The sequence below is a fragment of the Pseudochaenichthys georgianus genome, chromosome 4 (assembly GCF_902827115.2).
Source record: "Pseudochaenichthys georgianus chromosome 4, fPseGeo1.2, whole genome shotgun sequence".
In the NCBI taxonomy this organism is placed as follows: domain Eukaryota; kingdom Metazoa; phylum Chordata; class Actinopteri; order Perciformes; family Channichthyidae; genus Pseudochaenichthys; species Pseudochaenichthys georgianus.
Window position 1 is genome coordinate 12,243,257 of NC_047506.1, and position 26,581 is coordinate 12,269,837.

At 40.8% G+C, this 26,581-nt stretch overlaps 1 protein-coding gene across 1 annotated transcript in view; it reads left to right on the forward strand.

The window, feature by feature from the left end:
• The window catches only part of pex5la (peroxisomal biogenesis factor 5-like a), a 124,707-nt gene that overhangs the window by 22,315 nt on the left and 75,811 nt on the right, over window positions 1–26,581 (forward strand).

Below are 26,581 nucleotides of genomic sequence, written 5' to 3' on the forward strand. Positions count from 1 at the left end.
ATCACCCACAAAAACCTCATATTCAGCATATATCAGCTCAGTATGACATACAGTGAGTACATTACGGTATACTGTATGTTAACTAAAAGGCTGAAGTCACTGCCAGCCCACAATGCACTGCTAAAAACGGAAACCTTGTCTGACAGTGGCTAGAAAAAACGTTTGTCTTTGGATGGAAATGGGTTCTATAAATATCACCTATATATGTTTTGTTTTGAATATGTGGTTTTGTAGGAAGAGAACGTGTATGACGGAATTCCAATACATCTTTAATTATGTTAAAAAAGGAGTTGTCTGATGCTGGCTGTCTGAAGTATAATTATTCTGGTTTAACTAAAAGCTATTTCTTTTCTTACATATTTTCTTAATCACTTGGAATCGTCTGTGTGTTAGAGGTCCACAAAGCATCCTGGCTCAGTGTGACTGACAACATTATCGGCCCAAATAGGCGCTGGTACAGATAGTGTTCTTTAGACCAAATGCCTGACTGGAACAAAATGTCACTTTAAGTTAACTTTAAGATTTTAATTACTTACAATGCAAATAGAGCCACATTATTAAATGAACGAGACATGTTTTAAGCTGTCTAATTTATTTCAAAAAGATACATAAAATGTCCAACAAAATCTAGAAATTACCATATTTATGAAAGCATATCATGATCAAATATATCCTTCCTGAATGACCACTGCATGGTTGCTTTACTTTCATATCCGAAAGCAGTCAGATCTTTTTATGATATGTAAATGGCTGGATCTTTGGAGAATTAATTTCCTCTCACAGCATGGGGGAGCATCCTCAAACAATAAGCCATCACTGGCAGCCTATCTTGTTTACGCAGCAGGACCTCCATCCATTCCAGTGAAGGACCGGTGATGGAGAGGCAGGCTGGGTGACAGCAGGGAGGGGGGGGTTCAGTGTCAGGGCTTTCAGAGTGTGACACCGTACTAATCAAGTGGAACAAGGGACCCAGGATTGCTTGTTAGTGCATATACACCAAAAGCCTGACTCCTGCCTTCATTCGATATTTGACGTCATTGGTATGTTTAAGAATGCTTCAATCTCCATTCTTGACACTGACGTACATGTTTTAAGTGAGATTAATGAACATCTATTTCTGTATGTTGTATATGTATTTCTGTATCAGTGGTGTGAACATGCATTACATCTTACTTTCCAACTTCTAAGGTGGAACATTGGAAGTGGATTTTTTGGATTGTCTATTGACCTTTTGGACGGTAATCAGTGAGCCTCACAATCAAGCAGGAAATAAATTGCATAGTATACTCAATGAGGATTTCGATTGGGTTTTGAGTTGACTGGCATGTAAGACAATGCCTTAAGAAGTAGGATTGTGATAGAAAGATCAGCAGGGAGGTTGTTGTGGTGCTGATGCATGCACATTAATGACCATTCTCCTCCCTGCTATTCTCTATTCCTGCAGCTGCTGCTTTCAAAGGCTTTAATTGGGCAAATTCACTCAAGGTAACAAGGGCCTCATGGGCCTGTGTCTGGGCAACCTGTGTGTGCGTGTGTGTGTGTGTGTGTGTGTGTGTGTGTGTGTGTGTGTGTGTGTGTGTGTGTGTGTGTGTGTGTGTGTGTGTGTGTGTGTGTGTGTGTGTGTGTGTGTGTGTGTGTGTGTGTGTGTGTGTGTGTGTGTGTGTGTGTGTGTGTGTGTGTGTGTGTGTGTGTGTGTGTGTGTGTGTGTGTGTGTGTGTGTGTGTGTGTGTGTGTGTGTGTGTGTGTGTGTGTGTGTGTGTTTGGTAAAGGTAACACCACTAGGGCACTGAAGTCAACAAGAATGTAATTGCTTGTGGTGGTAAAATGAATTAATTAAGCCAACAGAAATCCAATGTGGTCATTTGTGGTAATAGATACCCATGAACCCTGACAACGGATAACATTGTCTTCAGATCCTTTTTGGTTTATTTTGCCAAGCTATTCCCTGGTTACTTGCAGCTGGATAATCACAATGTCGCAAGACCATGCAATAATGTACCCAGTCTGACATCCAGTGTAAATAGAGAATACATGTACCAGAATGGTCCATAATCACTTTGGTGATCCCTTGCCTTTTATTCTTTATTTCAAATTCAGTTCGCCCAAAACTTAGAAAAAAACCTGCAAAGATAACGACATGGTCGACAGCCTCAGTTTATCAGCTTTGTGTATTCTGTTAATAATCATACTAACTTAGCAAGATAAACTAATATGGGAAGCAAGGTAAACATACCAGTAAAACATCAGCAAATGACCATTTTAATTGGGAGCATGTTAGCATCGCTCAAAGCATCGCTTTGCCTATACAGACTCAGAGCTGCATGACTGTAGACTCTCTTCGTCATTTTACTGGATTTCTATGAGACACCATCAGCCTTGGTCTCTCTCTCCTCTTTCTCTCTCTCCACAAATAGCTCTTGGTCTATTTCAGTACCACAGATCCCTAAGATAGAAGAGAATAAAAGAGTGAGACTGATTGAATTGCAGGTATCAAAATGATAAAAGCCACTTTTCTAGATTAAGTCAACTCATAGAAGGTCGCCCATGTAGCTCTTGACTAGGTTGCACAATGAGGTCAGTTTTTTGCTTTATGGTGTCCACATCTCAGATATTATTCCCATTGGTATACCGTACTTAACAACATCTTGGTCATCTTATTGAAAGGCAGCTATACTTACATCCCTTAGTGTAGGCGGATAATTGAATCAAAACACATCTTGAAGGACGGGAATAGTAATGCATGAAGAAGACAGCTAGCCATGTTTGCAATCAAAGCACTCAGGGGCCGACAGCTGCTGAGTAGCCATTCATACGACAGCTTCAGAGACAGAAAGTGTAGCCGCCCGGATCTAGGACAGTCAGAGGCTCGAAGTGAGAGCTGCGAGAATGTAATATCATTTTCCAGGCAGCCACTAGTAATCAGGTTACTGTACCCTCTTGCTCAATGCACAGAGGGGATCCTCCTCCTTTTACTGCCATCCCTCATCATTAGCAGCTGCAGGACAGGTTCATAGCGACACAGCTATAGTGTAAGTAATGACTTAGGCTGGCTCTGCAAGAAGGGCTCAGTGACTTCTTTCTTCACAGTTTTTTTTTTTTTTTAATAGTTAGGTAATGGGGGAAGAAGAAATTGGGCTTTTGTTCTGTCAGGATATGAGGAGTTATCAAAGAGGGAGAGTGTGAGCGTCAGAGGGAGAGTTCAGCCTGAGGGTGAGTGTGACCACCCAGCCATCATCACCTGCCGTCATTCTTCAATCATGCTCTCTGGCCATTATAGCCACCCTTATTACTCACTGCAAGATGTGTGTGACATCGGTAAGGAAGGAGCATATGGAATGAAATGATCATTTTTGATTTTTGGGTTTGTTTTAAGAATATACAATATGCTATTCTATAATATGCTATATAGAAGTATCTTTCCTTAACAGTGAATTGGCTAGCAAGCTGTGTCAAGTACCAACCTCGTCTGCTAGAAATCTCATTTATATAGTTTTTATCAATATAGTAGCTACCGCAATACAAAATGTTCATTCTAACTATAATTGTAATTGACTGAGACCCTGTTTAATTTGTTTTCAATTCCACCGATCAATACAATAGCATTGAGCACTGCTGAGGGAAATGTCAATGGAAGTTGGGCCCAAGCAGCTATTTTTATAACAAATTATGTCATTTAGAGATACTGTGTGAATGTTTTCTGATACAAAATAATGATATATGATTACAGCAGCATTCTTCTAGTTAAAAAAAAATTGGTTTTCAGGGCAGTCTTTCCTCTGAAACTGCAATTCTGTTAGTGATAGAAACCTTAAGGGGAGCGAGAAGCGTGTCAAGACATCAGTTCTCATCTTCCTGGACCAATCACCACCAAATACTGTACCCCTTCTTATCCAAACTATGCATCTCTAAGACAAAACTACTCTTGTTTCCATTGGGGTACCACATGGATCTGTTCAGGGTCCATTACTCTTCTCAAACGTCACCTCTCTTGATCCAATTTTCAGCAGAAGGCTTTTGTTAACACTGCACCACTGATAATTAACTCTATGCCCTTCCTGCCAGACAACCAAACAGTCTCAGCAAGAATCTCAGCCGGCTTCAATATCATTTGAGACTACAGACAATTTCTTGGTCAAATTTGCAGATCAGCGCCGAAGAGACTACACAAATAATTAAGTGGGGGATTAACTTTCAACAAATAATCCTTGAGAAGAACAAAGTATGGAAATAAGGGCCCTACAACCATCATTACACATGTGAAGTAGGCCATTGCTTAACACTTAATAATAAAGTTAATAAAAGTAACACACCTGCTCTAAGAGGCTTTCAGAGCAGGTGCGTTGTTTAAAATAAAACTAGTGGACACTGCATACCATTAGTCTTAGCCGACACAGTGCACTGGGAAGCAAATTCACATGAGAAATCGCTGAATTGCTGGTGTTTCACAAGTTTGCAAACTTCCTCCAGTAGCTCACAGATGGCTCATGCGCCTCTGAGCGCTGGACTGGAGCTACTGTACAAAACATGATTAAAGAGAAAACTGACTCTCAGTTATTGCTGGAATAGAGACCTATTGTTATGTCAAGCCTTGCCTCCAGGTTTTTTTTGGGCTTCTGGGAAATATAAATAAACTCAATACAATACCACGGTATAAACCAATGTAGCCTTTCATTTAGTATCAGCATTATGTAGGGGAGGTAATAAGCCTCTTTGATCCTATTTATTGGGGTCTCATTGCAATTTTCCGGTGTGTGGTTGTCCCGGTGCTAACCTGTGCCTTAAAATGGTATGCTGCACTCTTGTCAAAAACAATAATCCCTATACTTCGTATATATTTGAGGCACTTACATTTGATTTCTTGTCTATTGGAGTTTTTAATTTCTCTTTTTTTTCTACAATATATCTTTTGCTGTCAAACTTTGGTTTGTGTCGCATGACCCTTTTAAAAAACGAAAAAAGCTATAATTTCCTGAATTGTTATATCAAGTTCTCCCACGTATTGTCTCAAGCTGCATACAACAGAAGCTTAGTTCCCACTAAAATATCTCAGGTTGAAGAATAAAATTTGACCAGGGTTAATAGAAAAGCACTGATTCGCAAATGGATTCATTTAACCTTTTAATCTTTGATTGTGATGAATCCTTGATTTTTATTTACTTTCTTTTCTTTACTTAAATATAAGTTCCATATTTACACTAATCCTCCTTTGAATTGGGACCCTTCTCTTGGGGGGAATTAGAAAATCAGGGAGTCTTTGGTCTTGACCATCACCATTGATGACCCAATGCACACTACAAGAGGATCGAGCAGAGCAGTGGCAGAGTTAGGTCAGGTTGTAGAACATCACAGCGAAGGGTCCAGATGGCAGCGGGGAAAGAGCAGACGATGAATTTGATCTGTTGCTAGTGCAAGCTGTTTGGAGATTGTTTCATTGCATAACACACCTCAATATATTATTCTTATAACATGCTCAACATTACAGCTCCATTATTCAGTCCTCCCACTTGTCATTGAGAAGGAGAGGCAGTCCTTACATGGAAGCAGTTGCTATTGGTAGCAGGAAAATAACATAGAAGTAAGGTTAAATAATTACATAATGGTAATTCCTGCAGCTGATGCCAAGGTGACACAAGTATTCCCTTTGCAGCTTAATTGTAAAGTCAAGAATCTTGTTGTCCTATAAATGTAATGATTAATAAGTGAGAGCAGGTTGATATGCTTGTGTGTTCATGACTATATGGTCACGGCCACTCCCTTGAAAGCCTGTTCCCTGTCCTTGTAGGTGACATGACTATAAAGAACCTGCACTGGATTCTCCCAAATCAGGTTTATCAGTGCTGCGAACTGTGGTTGGATTTCACTTTACTAGAGCTTCATTCTCACTCCTGTCTCGACAGACATGAGGAGTAATTTAAAGTCCAAAGCAAGAATCAATCTCCTCCAGCTAAGAAGTGTGGAAGCCAAATGAAGCAAACCATCTGGTCCGAGGTACCAGATAGTTGAGTTGTCTTCAGAGAATAGAATTTAAGAGGGAAGGAGGAAAGAACAGCATGTTGAGCGAACAGTAAACACAGCATTGTGCGTCTGAAAGGGTGCAAGAGGGTGTTAACAAAAGCGCATGGTTGCGAAAAACATGACACTTATACACGTGTTGCAATTAGTCAAATAATAAGGGAACAGCAATGCAATTTAGGCCGAGCAACAAAGCCAAGAATGTGGTTTATGTCAGCGATGTTATCATTATTAAATACTTTAAATATGAATGATACCAGCCACTAATTGTCTGCATACTGTATGACAAGAGACATCATACGTTACAAAAAGCTCATTTGCTGACAGTTTAATTAGTTTTAAATACCATTATTGTCTCCATGCACGCCCTACATGTACTGAATTACTAGCTTATTACATCTGTGTATGTGCTCTATATTATAGCCAGAGTTACACAATGTGAAGTTAATATATGCAGTTATAATGAGAAATAGGAATGAATTATCCACTACTCAGAGTACTCAACCAAGCACAAAAACCTCAGCGAAATCCTTGTGTTTTTCTTGCCAAATCGGATTCTCGTTAATGAAATGTTCAACTGCCAAAAAACATCTTGTGTGAGAACTCCAACGTAGAGGGGCCCAAAGCTGTCTGCAATGAATAAGACAAGACACTTCTTACACCGAGGCTAACACTTCGCAAACTGTTTCTATCAGCAGTTCATGAGTATTTTCAGCCAAACTGGGATACAGTGTCCAGTGTGCATACCTAATGAGCACAATATACATCCTGTGTACGCTGGTTGCCTCTAGCATTAGGTTCTCAGTTGAAATTGACATCTTTTGTACATGCTCTGTGATACAGTGTTAATGTTTTATGAGCAGCAGCCTGTGTTTCATGTTTCAACATGAGCCTACAATATCCACCGGGATTAAATACACATCGCTCCCATCCAGGTTGAAAGTTTTAGTTTCACGTTGTGGTCTGTCAGCCGGCTGATTTTTCAATGAGGTGCACCCCTGTTTCAGTTCACGTCACCGTGGGAGATTTGCATAAGAAAGGTGATCATGTTGCAGTGTCCTCTTGACCCCATGAACTTTCACCAACAGCAATATATTGACTAAAGAGCAAAGGCAACTATTCCTTGGAAAAGTTTAACCTTTACAACAAAGCAGGGCCATCTTTCAATTTGCTTCTTTCAGTACTTTAAATTAATCATGTGTTTAGGGATGAGAACATCCCACAATATTTCCGTTTCACTTGAGTTTTTTGCAAAGAAACAAGTAATTAAGCTCGCCAACCTCGTCTTTTTAAGTGTGAACTGTAAAGCTCAAAAATATAATTGACAAATATGTTTTGATACAATTTATCCATATATATATTTTTTTAAATGCATCAATCCACTGCGATGGAATAAATGAAACATACATGTTTTTAGATGTCCAGACACCGACTGAGCACTGGCATTTCAGGTTGTACTCCAAAAAGTCCACAACATTACTGATTTGTACAGTGCAACATTGTGTATCAATTGTGGAAGTGAATCATATCATGTTGATTGGATTGTTCATCAGAAGCGAACCTCCTCTCTATCCCCACACGAACCAAGCTCCGAACCTGGGGGGACAGAGCTGCCCCCACCCTCTGGAACTCCCTTCCACAACACATCAGAGACTGCACCGACCCCCCTCAAAACACTGACCAAAACACACCTCTCCAGACTGGCTTTTAATTTGTGAATTATGTTGTGTTGCTGTTTTAATGTGTTATTCTATTTTATCTCGTTTTATCACCACTGTAAAGCGTCTTTGAGCACCTGAAAAAGTGCTTTGAAATTAAATGTATTATTATTAAGATTATTTTACAAAATTATTTTTGAAAGCTGCAGTTAATACAAACAAAGTCAACTTTCCATTGTGATCCAATCTTTCATATATTATTTTTTGGTATTTGGTATTGTATTAAATATGGATGTCAAAAAGACATTAAAAAGGAATGTCAATACAATATTTATTTTTCAATCATATCACCCTTCAACCTATCGTCCTTTATCAGTGTTCACCTATTGATTTAATGTAGTTTTCTGTGGTTTGCTGAACTGCTTGTCGTTTATCTGACAAATGTCAGACGGGTTCACAAATCTGCAATATTCTATTAAAATGTCAAATTCTTCATTTCCTGTAATGGATGGAGAATAATCAATAGAGGGTGATTAATACTGAAAATGTATTGAAGACAAACAGTGATGGGATTTGAAGTCTTATTTTGTACTTTAGGACAACGGAAGAGTGTCGTACAAATCAGAGAGTGTTTCTTTGCATGAGCAGCTTTCAATTAGACAGTTTTCAGGGTCAGAACATGTCTAGAATCATTCATTTATATTATGGTGCATGCCGGTGAATTTATTTGCAGAACTAGCATTTAACGTTTTAAAGGAACAATAGAGGAAAAGACAAAGTGATATCAAATGTTGTTGTGGGCGTGTGATTTATAAAGGAGGTTCTTTGTTAATTCATGTCATACAGTTTACAGTTATTTTTGCTTTCTTGCTCAAATGTGAATTGTTATTATCTTTGAAAATATTACTTTTGTAAGCAAGTGAAGAGTCTATAACATAGTTGTAGAAGTTATAAGCCATTATGAAAGTCATCAAACCAAGAAAATAACAGATTTTCTAAAATTCCAGAATATATATTTCAATTTTTCTAAACAATGCTGCAGTATGTCAAGATGTTTAAAAGATGTTCTGATGAGACTCAAGCTTGCAACCACGTAGAGTAATATCATCACATGCAAGACTACTGCACCCTCCGTGTGTCACAGCCTTACATCCTTACATATCATCTGTCCCCAACAATATAAATGTCCTGGCTGCAGGGTAATTGCATCCTCATTGTCTCCAACGTGTCTCAGACTGTTGACAGAAAGAGCACATGTACACAAAACACTGCAGTGAATTAAGTTTATATTTTGTGATTATAAAGACATTGTCTTAACTTGAATCTCTTCAGTCAAAGGCCATTAACTCAGTAGAGGTTATCCCTGTGATACTGAAGCCCAGCCTGTGTGGGATGTAATAGTCTGACACTCGACGGCCTGATGCCTTTGCAATGATTTCTATTAAAGCCGTATTTGCTCAGCTGTCCTTGGGAGCGGCATCCTGTAAATACCTCAGGGAGCGATTTTCACCATCTATCCCCCAATAAATGCATTACACTCCTCCACCTTTCCAAGAGACTCCTTTTCTTTGAAGGCTCTGCCATGGCACATCCTCTCCATAATTAAATATAATCAGTTGTTCTGCGCTGAAATTAGGTTTTCAGGGAAGCAGTGAATTAATTATGTCCATGTACATACATTTAATAATGAACATTTACTGAAGATGTTTGTTGACGATAATAGTTAATGAAGTCTTGGTTAATACATGTTGTGCTGCATATTGAATAAACAGTGTCAGAACCAGCCTAATTTATTAAAAAAAGTTGTTTGTTGCGGGTTAATAAAATGTGGTATATTTTTGTCAGCAGCTTATCTGTGGATTTGCATTTATATTAAGGAATCTTTCAACATAATCTTTCGTGTTAGTTTAAAGATGCTGAAAAGGATACACCCATCCTAATTCTAGTAAATCACTATTTAATGCAACACAGACCGAATCCTAATGTTTCCATGCTGGGGCTTAATCAGTGAGAGTTGTGAAGGTGCTGAAATCATTCAGATTTTGCATAGCAATTGAAATGATCACAGTTGGATGGTGTTAAGACTTTACTTCTACATTCATTGATCAGTCAAATACGCTATTCAAACGAATACATTTAAGCATTGTTTGTTTGCAGTTCATGGTGCACAGTCAACACAATTAAAACTGTTCTGGGAAAGAGCTGCCCTCAGGGGAGCTCCACGGGGAACTCCATATACCTTCAGAGTTTATTTTGCATTCGCACTGGGACTGATAAATTGGAGCGAGCCCGCCAGCGGAAGACAAGTCACACTGGTTGTATTTCCGCTGTCACATACATTCTCAATTAAGTCTTGAATCTACTGTCGATATTAGAGGTGGGGGAAATAATCGATACAGCATAGTATCGCGATACTTTGCGTGGTGATATTGTATTGATACACGGATGCCAAGTATCGATATTTTATTATATAAACTGTTTTTTTATTTTAAATTTTGAAAAATATTTTTTTATATAAACTGTATCATATCCCTCCGAAAGATGGTCATAAAACAGGAAGTTACGTTAAGACATGTATACAATTGCAATGAAAGTAACAAAAACAATGCCATCTCCTTTTCAGGTTCAAATAACACAAATTGGGTTATTTACATAAACTATTCATATTGCAAATACATTGTGTGTGCTTGGGCAAGACACTTCACCTGAACTTGCTCCTGTGGGTATTGTCCACAGTATCTGACCATTGCATGTATGATATGTGTAATGTGTGTATATGTAAAGCGCTTTGAGTCATTGATAAAGCGCTATGTAAGGAATTATTTAACCAGGAAGGGAAGACGGACATGGATATGACCCATGTGATTTGCAATATCGCAATACTTAGCATATCGTAGAATCGCAATACTATCGTATCGTAGCTTAAGTATCGCAATACTGTCGTATCGTAGCTTAAGTATCGCGATAGTATCGTATCGTGGGGAGCCTGGTGATTCCCACCCCTATTGGGTATAGTTGTCTATTTTCTTTCTTTCCGTTACAAGCATTTTGTTGTGTTGTCTGTTTTTTGCACAGCTAACAGGTTTTTTTAAATTGCAGTTGCCGGAGTTGCATTGTCCTTCTTTGTTGTCTGACTAAGATAATTCCTGTTTCTTGCAATGTAGACACAATGACAAGAGGGGCTTGAAAAAAAAGAAAACGGGGAACTTTTAAATGATCCTTCGTTCCAAAAACACCTAAAGCGCTGTAAGACATTATTCTTCATTGTAAAGCCTCTAATGACATATTCATTTGAGTCGGCATACAATCAGTGAGCTTCACTGAGTATGTGACACACTGGATAGTGTGTTCAAACAAAGCAAGAATAAACAACAAAAGTGTAAATGTCTCATCAATTCAATCACTGCTGTAAATAATAGCAGAAAGTTTAGTTCCCATAGTTCAACAACACCAATATCACCAGTGTGACACCTGAATAAGTAAAAGCCTCCCCTAGAATAGGTTTGTATTGATCTGATTGACGGCAGAAACCTGACATGCCCTTCGGTAGCTGAATGCTAAAGGTGCAGAAATACAGCCGCTGGGTGGCTTTCAGCAAATCGCTTGAAACCTCTTTTGTTGAGGGATTTAAAGCATCACCAAAGCTTAAATCCATACAGACTTGTCTGTCACAGTACTATGGGAGACACTGCTGACAGACAAAGACCTTTACAGAGATCACCGACTGAGGGGTGCTGTCCGAGAAACCTGTGGGTAAATATCTGTGCAAACGAGATAAGCTGATTTCCTTAAAGTGAATTCAAAACAAAAAGGATGAAGAAGTTAATTGAGCGCTATTGGTCAAATACATGTCGTGCATTTACATTTGTTTTTAACATCTATTTGTTTTAATCAAATGATATTGTAATCTAACTTTTGAGTAGATCAGGTATAACCAAATACTGACCAAGACAACCAAAATGTTACAATTAACTTCATGATCTCGAAAAAGAATACAAAAATAAGTTTAAAATTTGAGATAAACACACAGACAGCATCCAAACAGAATAACACATGGTCGTGCAAATGGAACGATAATTCATAAAATAAATCAGAAAGCATTCTAATTATTGGAAAAATAAACGTAACATAGACTTGACTTTAACATAGTTTTACTGAGTTTTACCCTCAAGTGAAAAGTAAGACATTTTCTCATAGACTTTTATACAAAATGCACTTTTTTTGCCAACACTGGAGTCGCTTCCTTCTGGAAAAAGTGCAGGTTTGAGGCATTCTTTCCAGATTGGCATTGGCTTCACTTTTCAGACCTGGAAGTGGTCCCTAGATTAGGAGAGTATCATTCTTCATATCAAAATTTGATTCTGACTATGCTGGCATAAAACCCTCCGTTTCATTTGCTTGACTGTTTATAGAAAACAATCCCAATTACATTAATTTACTAACTGATTGCCTCTAGCATTGTTATACATATTTTCCTATGCTACATTATGCTGTAGACGACATTTTAAAGCTGCACGTAAAAGACAATTAAAAACTTTGCTGCAGCCTCTGATTCCTCTCATTACTTCTGTGGCCTGAATTTCACTTTGTTAAGGAGATTGTAAGTTAACCACTGACTCAGAAAAACTGATTAGCGTTGAGAAATAACCCCATCATGCTGTTTTTCTGGGTTATAATTGTGTTCATATTAGAATAATTGCAAGATATTTCACCAAGAGCACAACAAAGAAATGCTTAACCAACCAAAACATGTCTGTGATCCTGAGTGTGCCTTTGAACCGTTTGTGGCTCTGAGAGTTAGAGCATGTTTTAGAGCTCAGACAGGTTTATTCGGCTGCCAATGACTTAAAGTCACATTTTTCAAGTCTTTATAAACCACTTTGGGTACATGAGTGGGTACTAAATGTATCCTCAGGAGGAGACAAGACTGGGAATAGAGGGCCGTTATTTGTACTGGAACAAACATTTCCCTTGGCTGCTGTAATCCTCAACGTAATTTGTGCCATCATCGTTGAAAAAACTAACATGGTGGCACTGTGGCAATGACAACCTCAGTACAGACTTTGCACGATGATGAATGAGCAGCTGTGAAAAGTTGAGCTGTTAATTCTTCAAATTATTTATCAGCAATCTATTACGTACGCTGCCACCTAACAGCATTCATTATAAGAAGCAATCCCCGTAACGTGTATGAAAGCCAATAAACATTCGCAGGAAATGTCACTGATAAAAAAAAACACACCTAATGAGCCGCTTCAGTTGAAATGGCATCAATAAAAGTGAAGACTCGGGGTGTTAGCACTCAGTTATTGGTTTTAATATCTGGAGTGTTCAGGATCCTATACACACTCAGCATCAGTGCCAGATTGAGTGGCTGTCAGGATTATTATGTCATGTCACGTTTCTATGTCTAGGTGTGGGTGTTTTCCGTTCACCTTGTCATGTTTTCCTCCCTGTATATTGTCTGGTCTCTTTTCCCTGTGTTTTCATGTCTGTCATTAGTTTCCCTGGTGTGTCTAATTTCCTGATTGTTTTCACCTGTCACTCCTTGTGTGTCTCCTGTGCTCATCAGTGTCAGCCCCGCCCCTGATTGTTCCCACCTGTGTCTAGTTACCCTGTGTTTAAATTCCCCTGTCTCCCAGTGTTCAGTGTCAGTTCGTATTGTCTCTTGTCATGGTCAGGTCTATGCTCTTTTGTGCTCAAGAATAGTTTTCTTCCTCACTACGTGAGCGATTTTCCTTTTGGTCTAATTTTTTTGTCATCTCATCCTGAGATTAGTTGGTGACCTTTTTTTTGTTCATCGTGTTTTTTGGAAAAATAAAGTATCTTACCAATACTTTACCTCTGTCTCCCTGTCTGCAATTGGGTCCAACATCTTAAGTGCCTGAGATCGTAACAGAACGAACTGACCAGAAATGGACCCAGCAGATGATCTATTTGAGGTGGAGCTACAGCATGTTTCCTTTTGTTTGGCTTGCTGCTGTGATTGGTGGAGTGGAGCGTCCATTGTTCGGCAGAGGGAGGCCGCTCTGGTAGAGGCGCACCGGTTGGCTATGGAGAAACCAGACTTGGTGAAGTTCTTGCCTGGCTGGATTTTGAACTTCCTCTGGGTGTGTGATTTCCAGCCTGCTGACTACAAACGTCTCGGTGTGGTCCGTCTGGAGTCAGCCAGTGCTTCTGCCCCAGTTCCTGCTCCTGTCCAGGAGTCGTTTTCTGGAACTCGTCTGGCTTTTGGAGGTCCACGGAGCCTTCAGGCGGCTTCTAAGAGAAGGAGTCGCAAGTCCAGGCTAGCAGCCCGAGCCCCAAGAGCCATGATTCCGGTCCCAGTTCTGGCCCCAGCGGCCATGGTTCCGGCCCCAGCAACCATGGTTCCGGCCCCAGTACCGGGCCCAGCAGCAATGGTTCCGGCTCCAGAACCGGTCCCCACAGCCATGGTTCCGCCTCCAGAACTGGCCCATGCAACCATGGTCCCTGCTCCAGAACCGGACCTTACAGCCATGTTTCCGGCTCCAGAACTGGATCTTACAGCCATGTTTCCGGCTCCAGAACCGGCCCATGCAGCCATGGTCCCTGCACCAGAGCTGGCCCATACAGCCATGCTTCCGGCCCCAGTTCCAGCCATGGTTCCGGCTCAAGTACCGGCCCCAGCAGTCATGGTCCCGACTCCAGCTCCTCGTCACCTGTTGACTCATCGGCCGACGCCAGCTCCCCGAGTCCTGTCGGCGTACCGGCCGACACAAGTCCCCTCTCAGATCCCCTCTCAAGTCCCTGTTCAAGTCTCCTCTCAAGTCTCCTCTCCAGTTCCCTCGCAGGTCTCCTCTCGAGTCTCCTCTCAAGTCTCCTTTCCAGTTGCCTCTCAGGTCCCCTCTCGAGTTCCCTCTCAAGTTCCTACCCGAGTCCCCTCTCAAGTTTCCTCTCAAGTCCCCTCTCAAATTCCATCTCGAGTCTCCGATCAAGTTCCCTCTCGAGATTCCTCTCAAGTCAACCCCCAAGTTTCCTCTCGAGTTCCCTCTCAAGTCCTCTCTCGAGTTCCCACTCAAGTCCCTACTCAAGTGTTGTTGGAGGTTCCGCTGGGGGTCCTGCCAACTCTATGTCCTGTGCCGTTGGAGGCCCCGCCGACTACTCTTCTGCCGGGGGTCCTGCCAGCCCTATGTCCTGTGCCGTTGGAGGTCCCACCGACTACTCTTCTGCCGGGGGTCCTGCCGGCCCTGTGTCCTGTCCCGTTGGGGGTCCCACCGACTACTCTTCTACCGGGGGCCCTGCTGGCCCTGTGTCCTGTCCCGTTGGGGGTCCCGCCGACTACTCTTCTACCGGGGGCCCTGCCAACCCCATGTCCTGTTTCGTTGGAGGCCTCAACATCACCTGTCTCGCCGGGGGTCCTGCCAACTCCTTGTCCTCTTCCGTGGGGGATCTTGCCGACACCTGTCCCACCGGCTCCGGTTCCTGTCCGGTCAACACCGGCTCTTGCCCGGTCCCCTGAGAGCTGTGGTCTTTGCCCCTCCTCGAACTCTGCCTTGCCCCCGGGCCGTCCGCCCGAGACCCCCTTTTTGAACTCTGCCTTGCCCCCGGGCCGTCCGCCCGAGTTCCCCTTTTTAAACTCTGCCTTGCCCCCAGGCCGTCCGCCCGAGTTCCCCTTTTTGAACTCTGCCTTGCCCCCGGGCCGTCCGCCCGAGACCCCATCCATGGTCTCTGCCTTACCCCGGGCCGTCCGCCCGACACCCCTTCCTGGTCCTCTGCCATGCCCTGGGCTGTCAGTCAAGGCCCGTCCTCCGGACCCCCTCCACCCACCCTGCTGGACCTTTTTGATTTTGTGTTTTGTTTAGGGACGTCTAGTATTCGTCCCTTGAGGGGGGGGTTCTGTCAGGATTACCATGGCAATGACAACCTCAGTACAGACTTTGCACGATGATGAATGAGCAGCTGTGAAAAGTTGAGCTGTTAATTCTTCAAATTATTTATCAGCAATCTATTACGTACGCTGCCACCTAACAGCATTCATTATAAGAAGCAATCCCCGTAACGTGTATGAAAGCCAATAAACATTCGCAGGAAATGTCACTGATAAAAAAAACACACCTAATGAGTCGCTTCAGTTGAAATGGCATCAATAAAAGTGAAGACTCGGGGTGTTAGCACTCAGTTATTGGTTTTAATATCTGGAGTGTTCAGGATCCTATAACACACTCGGCATCAGTGCCAGATTGAGTGGCTGTCAGGATTATTATGTCATGTCACGTTTCTATGTCTAGGTGTGGGTGTTTTTCCGTTCTCCTTGTCATGTTTTCCTCCCTGTATATTGTCTGGTCTCTATTCCCTGTGTTTTCATGTCTGTCGTTAGTTTCCCTGGTGTGTCTAATTTCCTGATTGTTTTCACCTGTCAATCCTTGTGTGTCCTGTGCTCATCAGTGTCAGCCCCGCCCCTGATTGTTCCCACCTGTGTCTAGTTACCCTGTGTTTAAATTCCCCTGTCTCCCAGTGTTCAGTGTCAGTTCGTATTGTCTCTTGTCATGGTCAGGTCTATGCTCTTTTGTGCTCAAGAATAGTTTTCTTCCTCACTACGTGAGCGATTTTCCTTTTGGTCTCATTTTTTGTCATCTCATCCCGAGATTAGTTAGTGACCTGTTTTTTTGGAAAAATAAAGTAGGGGTCGACCGATTATCGGGGCCGATATTCCTCATTTGACCGATTATCGGTATCGGCCTTTTTTTTATAAAATTGCCGATAACACTTTGGCTCTGATGCGGCCGTTTCTCTGTCTGCAGTCACCACTCTGTACATGAGCAATGTCCCGCCCATAGCGCTATCTGATAGGCAGTGATGTACTTGAACGCGTTCAATGAACGATCGTTCATGAACGCGTTCATATTTTGGGCGAACGTGAACTGAATGTACTGTATTTCCGCTAGATGAACGTAATTGAGAACGCGTTCATTCTCAGTGCTGTATAACGGCGTTCAAAAGTGCGTTCATTCTCAGCACTGTATTATAATGGCGTTCAAAAGTGTACCAGATTTCATATGCCTTTCAGCCGAAAACCCAGTTAAAACACACCGTAAACAGGCTTCAAAATAATGCAGAAAACCACCCAATCTGGCAACAGCAAGCTGCCTGTGACGCATACGCGCCTGTCACGCCTGGCTATCGCACTAAAATATAAATATACTAAATATATCAGACTCCTCACAACAAACAATGTGGAACCGCGGAACCGGCGAGCATTGAATGAATGAATTAGTATGGACGAAGCCGAGAGCAGCTGCAGCAGCACTCGCTCAGAGTGAGACTCTACGGCGTCGGCGTATGAGCATTTAAAAGAGTTTTATGTTAAAGTCAGTACTGACTCAGACGGAAAAAATCAAACGTTTGCCTGTAAACTGTGTCCGCCCGGTTTGAAAAAGCAAGTCCGTAAATCGGCGACGTCGACAACAAACCTTAAAGGGCACATTGAGAATAAGCACACGACTAGCCTTTCACGGTATGTGTGAGTGGCGAATAAAAAAGAGAGCCAAAACAGATCCACTACCACCCAAATCCCATTAACATCGTACAGGAGACAAATAATAGCTCGCAGCAACGTATTGAAAAAATAACTATAAACTATAAATTAGTTCATTTTTGAAACCATGAACTTTAGTTCAAAATGTTGAATTATGAACTATGAACTGAACTAGTTCATTTTAAAATGTGTGAACTGTGAACTGAACTAGTTCATGTAGAAAGTGAACTTTCCCAACACTATTGATAGGCTATTACTGAAGTGTCAATCAATCAATCAATCAATCAATCAATCAATCAATCAATGTTTATTTATATAGCCCAATATCACAAATGTTACATTTGTCTCAGTGGTCTTCACAGTGTGTACAGAATATCAGTATGACAATACGACACCCTCTGTCCTTAGACCCTCACATCGTACAAGGAAAAACTTCCAAAGAAAACCCAGTTTAAAGGGAAAAATGGGAGAAACCTCAGGGAGAGCCACAGAGGAGGGATCCCTCTCCCAGGACGGACAGACGTGCAATAGATGCCGTGTGTAAATTGAAAAGATAATACATTTTCAACATAGGTAGTCCAGATGTTTGGAAATGCATGTGTGTATAATAGGAAGATGAATCCACGAGGATATCCATCCAGGACTTATGATCCAGGACCACAGCCACGACTCAAGATCCAGTGCTCGCGATCCAGGACACAGGACCGCAGGATCATCCATGACTCCGGATCCCAGCGTATATATACACCAAAAGAAAGACATTTGGGGAAGCTGGGTTAATCGGAACATGAGAGTACACAGGTATAGACAGAGAGAAGGAAGAAGTAAGATGACCCCCCACAAACTAAGCCTATATCAGCAAAACTAGGGGCTGAATCTAATCAGCCCTAACTATAAGCTTTATCAAAAAGGAAGGTCTTAAGCGCACTCTTAAAAACGGATAGGGTGTCTGCCGCCCGAACACAAACTGGAAGCTGATTCCACAAATGTGGAGCTTGATAAGAAAAGGCTCTGGCTCCCATTGTACTTTTAGAGATTCTAGGAACAACCAACAACCCTGCATTCTTGGAACGCAATGCCCTAGTAGGACAGTAGGGTATAATGAGTTCTTTAAGGTAAGATGGCGCCTGCCCATTAAGGGCTTTGTAGGCGAGAAGAAGAATTTTAAATTCTATCCTGTGTTCTATAGGGAGCCAGTGTAAGGCAGCCAGAACAGGAGTAATGTGGTCCCTTTTCCTAACTCTGGTTAGTACACGAGCCGCAGCATTTTGAATCAGCTGAAGCGACTTGATTGACTTCTTGGTACTCCCTGATAATAAAGAGTTACAATAATCCAGCCTAGAAGTAACAAATGCATGGACTAGTTTCTCTGCATCGTTTTGAGGCAAGATATGCCTGATTTTTGCAATGTTACGTAGATGGAAGTAGGCGGTCCTTGAAATTGATTTTATGTGGGCGTTAAAGGATAAATCCTGATCAAATATAACACCAAGATTCCTTACAGTCTCACTGGAGGCCAAATGAATGCCATCCATAGTTAGTATATCTTTAGATAATTTGTTTCGTAGATTCTTCGGGCCAAGTACAATAACTTCAGTTTTGGTCGTGTTTAACATCAAAAAGTTTAAGGTCATCCACGTTTTTAAGTCCTTAAGGCAGTCTTGAATTTTATTTAGATGATTAATTTCATCAGGCTTGATTGACAAATATAGTTGAGTATCATCCGCATAACAATGAAAGTTTACAGAATGATTCCTTATAATATTGCCTAACGGAAGCATATATAATGTGAACAAAATAGGTCAGAGCACTGAGCCCTGTGGCACTCCATGGCTAACTTTGGTTTGCGTGGAAGATTCATCGTTAACACGTACAAACTGAGAGCGTTCAGATAGATAGGACCTAAACCAGCCTAAAGCAGTTCCCTGTATGCCAACTAAGTGCTCTAGTCTTTGCAATAGGATATCATGGTCGATAGTATCAAATGCAGCACTGAGATCGAGCAAAACAAGAATAGAGACAAGTCCCTTGTCTGAGGCTATTAGAATATCATTTGTGACTTTAACCAGAGCTGTCTCTGTGCTATGATGTGTTCTAAAGCCAGACTGAAAGTCTTCAAATAAATCATTGTTTTTTAAGTAATCACACAACTGTTTTGCGACCGCTTTCTCAAGAATTTTTGAGAGGAAAGGAAGATTAGAAATAGGTCTATAGTTGGCTAAAACCTCTCGATCGAGGTTGTGCTTTTTAAGAAGCGGTTTTATCACTGCTACTTTGAATGATTGTGGAACATAGCCTGATAATAAAGACATATTCATAATATTTAATAAAGAAGTGCTAATTAATGGAAAAACTTCCTTCAACAGCTTAGTTGGAATTGGGTCTAACATGCACGTTGATGGTTTAGAAGAGAGAATCATTGAATTTAATTGTTCAAGGCTTATGGCTGAAAAGCATTCTAGTTTCCTATCTAGTGTAATATTAGAACTTACGTTTCCGGGAGCTGTTGATAACACTATACTGGTCAAAGGCAAGAGGTCATTAATTTTGTTTCTAAGAGTAACAATTTTATCGTTAAAAAAGCACATAAAATCATTGCTACCGAGTGCTATGGGAATAGAAGGCTCAATGGAGCTGTGGCTCTCTGTCAGCCTGGCTACAGTGCTGAAAAGAAATCTTGCATTATTCTTATTCTCATCTATTAATGAAGAGTAGTAGGCTGCTCTCGCTTTACGCAGTGCTTTCTTATATTCATTGAGAGTAATATGCCAAATTAAATGAGATTCTTCAAGTTTAGTGGAACGCCATATCCTTTCAAGTTGTCTAGACTTTTGCTTTATTTTGCGGGTTTCGGCATTATGCCATGGAGCTAATCTATGTTGTTTTATTTTCTTCTTTTTCAAAGGAGCAACAGAGTCTAATTTTATTCGCAGCGCATCTATAGCACTATCAACAACATGATCAATTTGGGGTGGTGTACATTTTGTATAAGTTTCCTCCCCTACATGCAGACATGCTATCGAGTTAAGTATTGGTGGAATCTCTTCCTTAAATATGGCTATAGCACTAACAGATAGGTTTCTGCTGCAAGAGCTTTTGACTAATGCTTTGTAGTCTAGTAACAGTACTTCAAAAGTTACTAAGAAATGGTCGGATAAAGCAGGATTATGCGGTTCGACTAATAGTTGCTCAATTTCAATACCATAAGTCAGAACAAGGTCGAGAGTGTGATTATAGCAGTGGGTTGGTTTATTTACACTCTGACAGAAACCAACAGAATCTAATATAGAGTTAAATGCAACAGTAAGGCTATTTTTATCATCGTCAACATGAATATTAAAGTCACCTACGATAATTACTTTGTCTGTTTTAAGAACCAAAGTTGATAAAAACTCAGAGAATTCTGATAAGAATTCTGAATAAGGACCTGGTGCACGATACACTGTAACAAATAAGATTGGCTGCAAAGTTTTCCAGGTCGGATGCGTAAGACTAAAAACGAGGCTTTCAAAAGAGGTATAATTTAATTTTGGTTTAGTATTGATAAGTAAACTTGAGTCAAAGATTGCTGCAACTCCACCTCCTCGGCCCGTGCCTCGAGCAATATGAGTGTTGACATGGCTGGGTGGAGTGGCCTCATTTATGCTGACATATTCTTCATGTCTCAACCAAGTTTCAGTGAGACAGCATATATCAATATTATAATCTGATATTAAATCATTTACCAATATTGCTTTAGATGCTAGAGATCTTATGTTTAAGAGACCACATTTAATCTTCCTGTTTTGTTGCACTGTAGTAGTTGTTACATTTACTTTTATTAGGTTATTATGTATGACACCTCTATTAGGTTTTACCTTAAATTGTCCTTGGGCAGACACACACACCGTTAATATTGGGTATTTTATTGGGTTCGGGATTCCTATGGATGACTGCCTAGGAGAGAGCGCAGAGAAGCGTGTAAGACTGCGACTCTGCCTCCTGGTCTCAACTCCAGTTTGTCATGGATTAAGTCCACAAAGCCCTGAAATTTTTGCCGAAATGAGATCTGCACCTTTCAAAGTAGGATGAATGCCGTCTCTCTTAATCAGACCAGGTTTTCCCCCAGAAGGCTGTCCAATTATTTACGAAGCCCACATTGTTTGCTGGGCACCACCAAGACAACCAGCGCTGAAATGATGACATGCGGCTATACATGTCATCATTGATCATCATTGAAGATTTTCCGGGCGGGAGCCAGCCATAGAGGCGGGACCTTCTCAGATTACAGGCAGGTGCGAAGAACGCATACACAGACAGAGGCAAGCAGCAGCGCTGAGCGGCAGAGCCATACATGTGTTTCGAAGGTAAATCAGTTGAAAGCCGAAGTTCAATAAACATCCCATTCCCCTATGCTGAAGTTGCAAAAACAGCACGATCTATTGATCCAATTATTTCAGCTTCCCAGTTACACAGGGACGCGGGAAGTCAGTCAGAGTTGGGGTGCGTGCAGCGTCTCGCAGCGGAGTAACTGTGGTGCGGAGGGGGGGCTGCGAGTGGAGCCTCGCATTTTTTCATTGTTGATCTGTGAAGCTCATTAGCTAATCAACATGTATTTAGCAAATGTTTAGCAAAATATTAGAAGTGAAGCTACTAGTCTAACGTTAGGTCTACTGTAATAGCCTCACTTTTAATAGTTTGCAAAACATTAGCTAGCACTAGTGTTTTGCAGTTGCTAGCAGTTTATTGGGATTTTATGCTAGATAGACAGATATAATAAATTAAGCATTATTGTTAGTTAAGCATGTCAGCCTGCAGCCCCACTTCTTGTCTCTCTCTAACTCATTGCAGATGACTGCACTAAAGAAAAGGGCACAGAGAGGAAACCAGTTGTAAGATGTTTAAAAGTTCATTAAACATAATATGTGCTTAAATGCATTTCAAAGAAGTTGTGTTGAGTTGTGTTGGAGTTTGTGTTATTCTACATTTTGACACTATAGATTTTCTGATTTTACTGCAAATGTATATCGGTTCCAAATATCGGTTATCGGTCTCCTTGATTACTAATAATCGGTATCGGTATCGGCCTTGAAAAAGCCATATCGGTCGATCCCTAAAATAAAGTATCTTACCAATACTTTACCTCTGTCTCCCTGTCTGCAATTGGGTCCAACATCCTAAGTGCCTGAGATTGTAACAGTGGCCCACATTGTGTATCCATTATAATTAAAAGTGTCTGACTCTGCATAATTCTCTACACATACGTTGTGTGTGTTTGTGAACGATAACCCTATGCACTATAATTTTGTGTCAGTATAGAAATGCTGAAACAAAGCCTTTTATTGGGCCTGATTTTGGCTTAAAAAGTGAAGCGCCTTAATACTGCAGTCTCTCTAAAAGCCACTCAACTGGTCGTAAAAAAGGTCAGATTGTATAGAAGTTTATGAGAAAATTACCCTACTTTTTACTTGTTTATTAACGCAGTAAACATTATACTGATGAGTTCATGGTCACAATTGCTAGTTTTGAGACTCCTTCAATAAAGTATTATACTAAAGTTTCGGTACCATTTATAGTAAATACATGATTAAGCAGGGCATGCTGGAACAACATACTTCTTTCCATGTTATCAAAAGCTGTATGAAATTACGGTTGAAGCATTTTTTTTTTATTGTAAGTCTTTATACAGTAAAGCTCTCTAAGCTTTATTTTGTGCTGCACAAGGACTGCTTTGCACCTCTGGCCATCAAAATGGCAAACTTTGTTGCACACCAAATTAGCAAGACAGAGCGTAGATAAAGCTCTGCCTGGAAGCCTGAACATTGGCATGTGTTCAAGGGACTGTACCGAGGATCTATTATACATAATGATGATTTATTTACACAGCTCCTCGAGTCCCGGTTAGCTACAGTCTACACATTAGTGGCCATTGTATGTTGACTCACTGTAACCAGCAGTGTGCCACATGTTTCCCTAAATTGCTTGTAAAGTATGTGCTCGTTCCTGACTGTGATCATATTTCAACCATAGAAAGGCATCCAGGTTATTGTTCGAGGCATTTCTGTGAAGCCAAGAGTGGATCATGCGAGAGGTGAAAGGCTAAAGGTCGGCCAGGAGCGCAGAGAGATGCATCACAAACGAGCCTGTATTATCACAGCCAGCTGATGCATGTGGACAACCTGAACAGCAGACTGTGCTCCAGGTTCTGACCAGTCCTCTTAATACAGTGGGGAATTTATGTTATTCAACACTCATACATGCATTTTAAAACTGCATGCAAGATGAGATAAACAAATATCTTAATATATTTTTCCAAACATTTATATTTCTGCCATTTTTCCTCCTGAATACAACCAGCGCTTTATATAAAGCATGTGGCTATTTGTCCCTTCTGGCTCTGAAGCAAGTCTTGTATGGGAGTCTCTCCTGTTATATAATGCAGGAGTGTTTAACCCCATACAATGGATCAACAGCAAGGTGGCCTGAATTCAAAACCCTTGTAAAACCTCATGAAATCCATCTTTTACATGAAGTATGACGAATAGGGCTATATCTTGAAGTTAGGTAAGGGCTTTATATTCCCAAGAAAACCTCAATCTACTGGAAACACCACTTTTATTTTGAGGACAGTGAAAGAATAACTTTAAACTAGGATCAATTTACCCCGGAGTAGATAAGACATTAGGCCTATACAGATTTAATGTGAAGTGGAACTATTTACTGAGAAAAACGTTTGTGTTGTCGTTAAAGTCACTTCATTACATGTCACTTGTTAGACGCTTTTATCCAAAGCGACTTACATACTGAATACTGTGGACAATCACCACAGGAGCAATTTGGGGTGAAGTGTCTTGTCCAGGGACACAACAGACATGCTGACTGCAGTGGGGTTTGAACCTGCAGGTTTTGACCCCCTGATCCCACTACCAAGGCTCTATCCACTGCGCCACACACCTCCCCGAGCCTTCAATGTGCAACGGAACGTTAACCCTTTCCTATCAAAAAAATAAGTGGAAAAAAAGTGTTGGTACGATTACCTCCTGAATGTATGAATTCACTGCCTTTAAAAAAAGTATATATATATCTCTGCGTTAACATTTTCAGTATTTCATCTCTCTAAAGAGGTTAGGGAAATAACTTAATTTCCTTGTGTATAAGCAATGACACATGAAATTCAATATGAATTATTGTATTACCGTCTTGTGAATGGTACAATATAGGCATCTGCATTCAAACATTTGTTTTTAATCATCATTAGTCAGAGCCACATGGCCTCTATTGTTTGGGAAGCATTAACCTGCAATTTTTACACCATTCAATGTTCTAATACTGTTGACGGTTTCAGTCAATTTTCAATGTAAATGGGCAGACAAGTACAAATATGGGAAACAAATGTAAGTGCAAGTGCCATAGCGTAATGCAATACAAGCTTACACATAAACCTGCTATTCATGGGAAGTACTTTCTGTGTAAATTGCCTCATGGGGATATCACAGCTCATCAGATCTGATCTCAAACTGTCCCACATTGGAAAAACAGGGATTAATGCAGGTAGTCTTTGATGGAAAGTGGATAGCAGACTGTTTGTGAAACCAGGTAATGAGCAGAGTTCTGAGCTGTCAGGCGTGACACCTGCTGCATGTCTGAATCACAGAAAGCAGACTGATAGATAGAGCCAGACGTTTTTTATAGTCAACGTCTGAAAAGAGATTTACTCCCAGTGGGAATAATACAGTTATCATACATTTTAAAAACAGACCACTTAATTGACAAAACAGGCCACCATCAGCTCTGTGTGGCTGTTATATGACTTTGAAAAGACCAGAATATAAGCAAATAAATTGCTTATGGAATAAACTCTCTCCAGAATCATAGACAACAATTCTTATGAAATTCATAAAGCTTTTCAATCGTACCCTATGAGAACGCCTGCATTACTTCCAGTAAATACATTAGTTTAAAGTGATGAACAGACTGTGGTGCCAGGGAGATTGTATAATAATTGTCAGAGTCTTGAGATAAACAGCTACATTTATGTCCTCTGCCAACAGAGATTTGATCAAACTGTTTGCATATTGCTGCAGTCAATGTCATCTGTTGTGGATTATTATTTTTAATATTATATCTTCCAGAACAGCCCCGTGGTCATCAAACCTTTAATCAGATGCTGCTGTATTAGGGAAGAAAACGACTTAATGAAAATGTGTTACATTTGTTTTCTTCAGCAAATATCTTCCACAAAACAATGAATATTACATATTTATTTCTTAGCAGCTTGCACACTTGACAAAAAAACATTACAATATTTTCTAAGTTTAAAAGAGCTGTGTTGGTTAGGGCAACACAGTGTGTTACTGCAGTTGCTGCGTACCTCGAATCACTAAAAAAAAGTCTAGTTGACACAAAACAAAACTGAAAGCAAGCCAAAACTGTAAAATAATCCAAACTGGATCTGTACAAGATATCCTCAACACTGTTTTCTCACACAACACCTGCCCATACTGCACTGAAGGGAGATTTGGTGCTTTTCACATGCATCATACAGTATGCCATTAAAACACAAATGTCTCTCAGCTTTTCTAAATCATCTCCTGCTGTGTGGAGACTGCTACTGGTGTTGCTTGGCAATGGATGTCGTTCATTTAAACTGAGTGACACTAAGCCAGAAAGTGGGCGCAGGTGGCTTTTTGGACTTTATTAGAAGAATGATAGGCTTTCAAGGGAACACTCCCTCTAGGCAAATGCATTTTGTGAAATTATCAGCCGAGGAAATCAGTCAAAGAATTTAATTGTATTCATTTTTTTTTTTTGGCAAGAAGGAATATGAAAAGCCCTATTATGATCGAGCTAAAAGGCTTTCAATGCGCTCCATGTGTCTGAAAGGCAGCTTCCCTTAGTCTATACAAACACTGTGTTGTTGTGAGCAGAAGTTTTCTCTCTCTGGTCAGCACATTTTATTGCAATGAGTTTATTTATGAGTATATTTCTTCAGAGATAAAATGTGTGGTCTCCTGTGACGACTATAATTCCCCTACATCCGTGCGTCACAAAAATGATAAATAGCATACCATATCATCTACTGCTGGCTATGGGTAAAATGTGAAGTGAATGAATGTCTGGGGCCTGTGGTGTCTGCCATAAAGTCGAGGTGAAAGGGATGACAAGAGGCAAAACCAATACGACCTCTTATGTAATCACTTTCTACCGTTATGTCATGTCTGCCTTAGCAATTATTGGAGCTCTTCACACGTGTGTGTGTGTGCGTGTGCGTGTGCGTGTGCGTGTGCGTGTGTGTGTGTGTGTGTGTGTGTGTGTGTGTGTGTGTGTGTGTGTGTGTGTGTGTGTGTGTGTGTGTGTGTGTGTGTGTGTGTGTGTGTGTGTGTGTGTGTGTTGGATAGCAAGTTAATAGTAAAAGCCACATACAACTCTGGATACC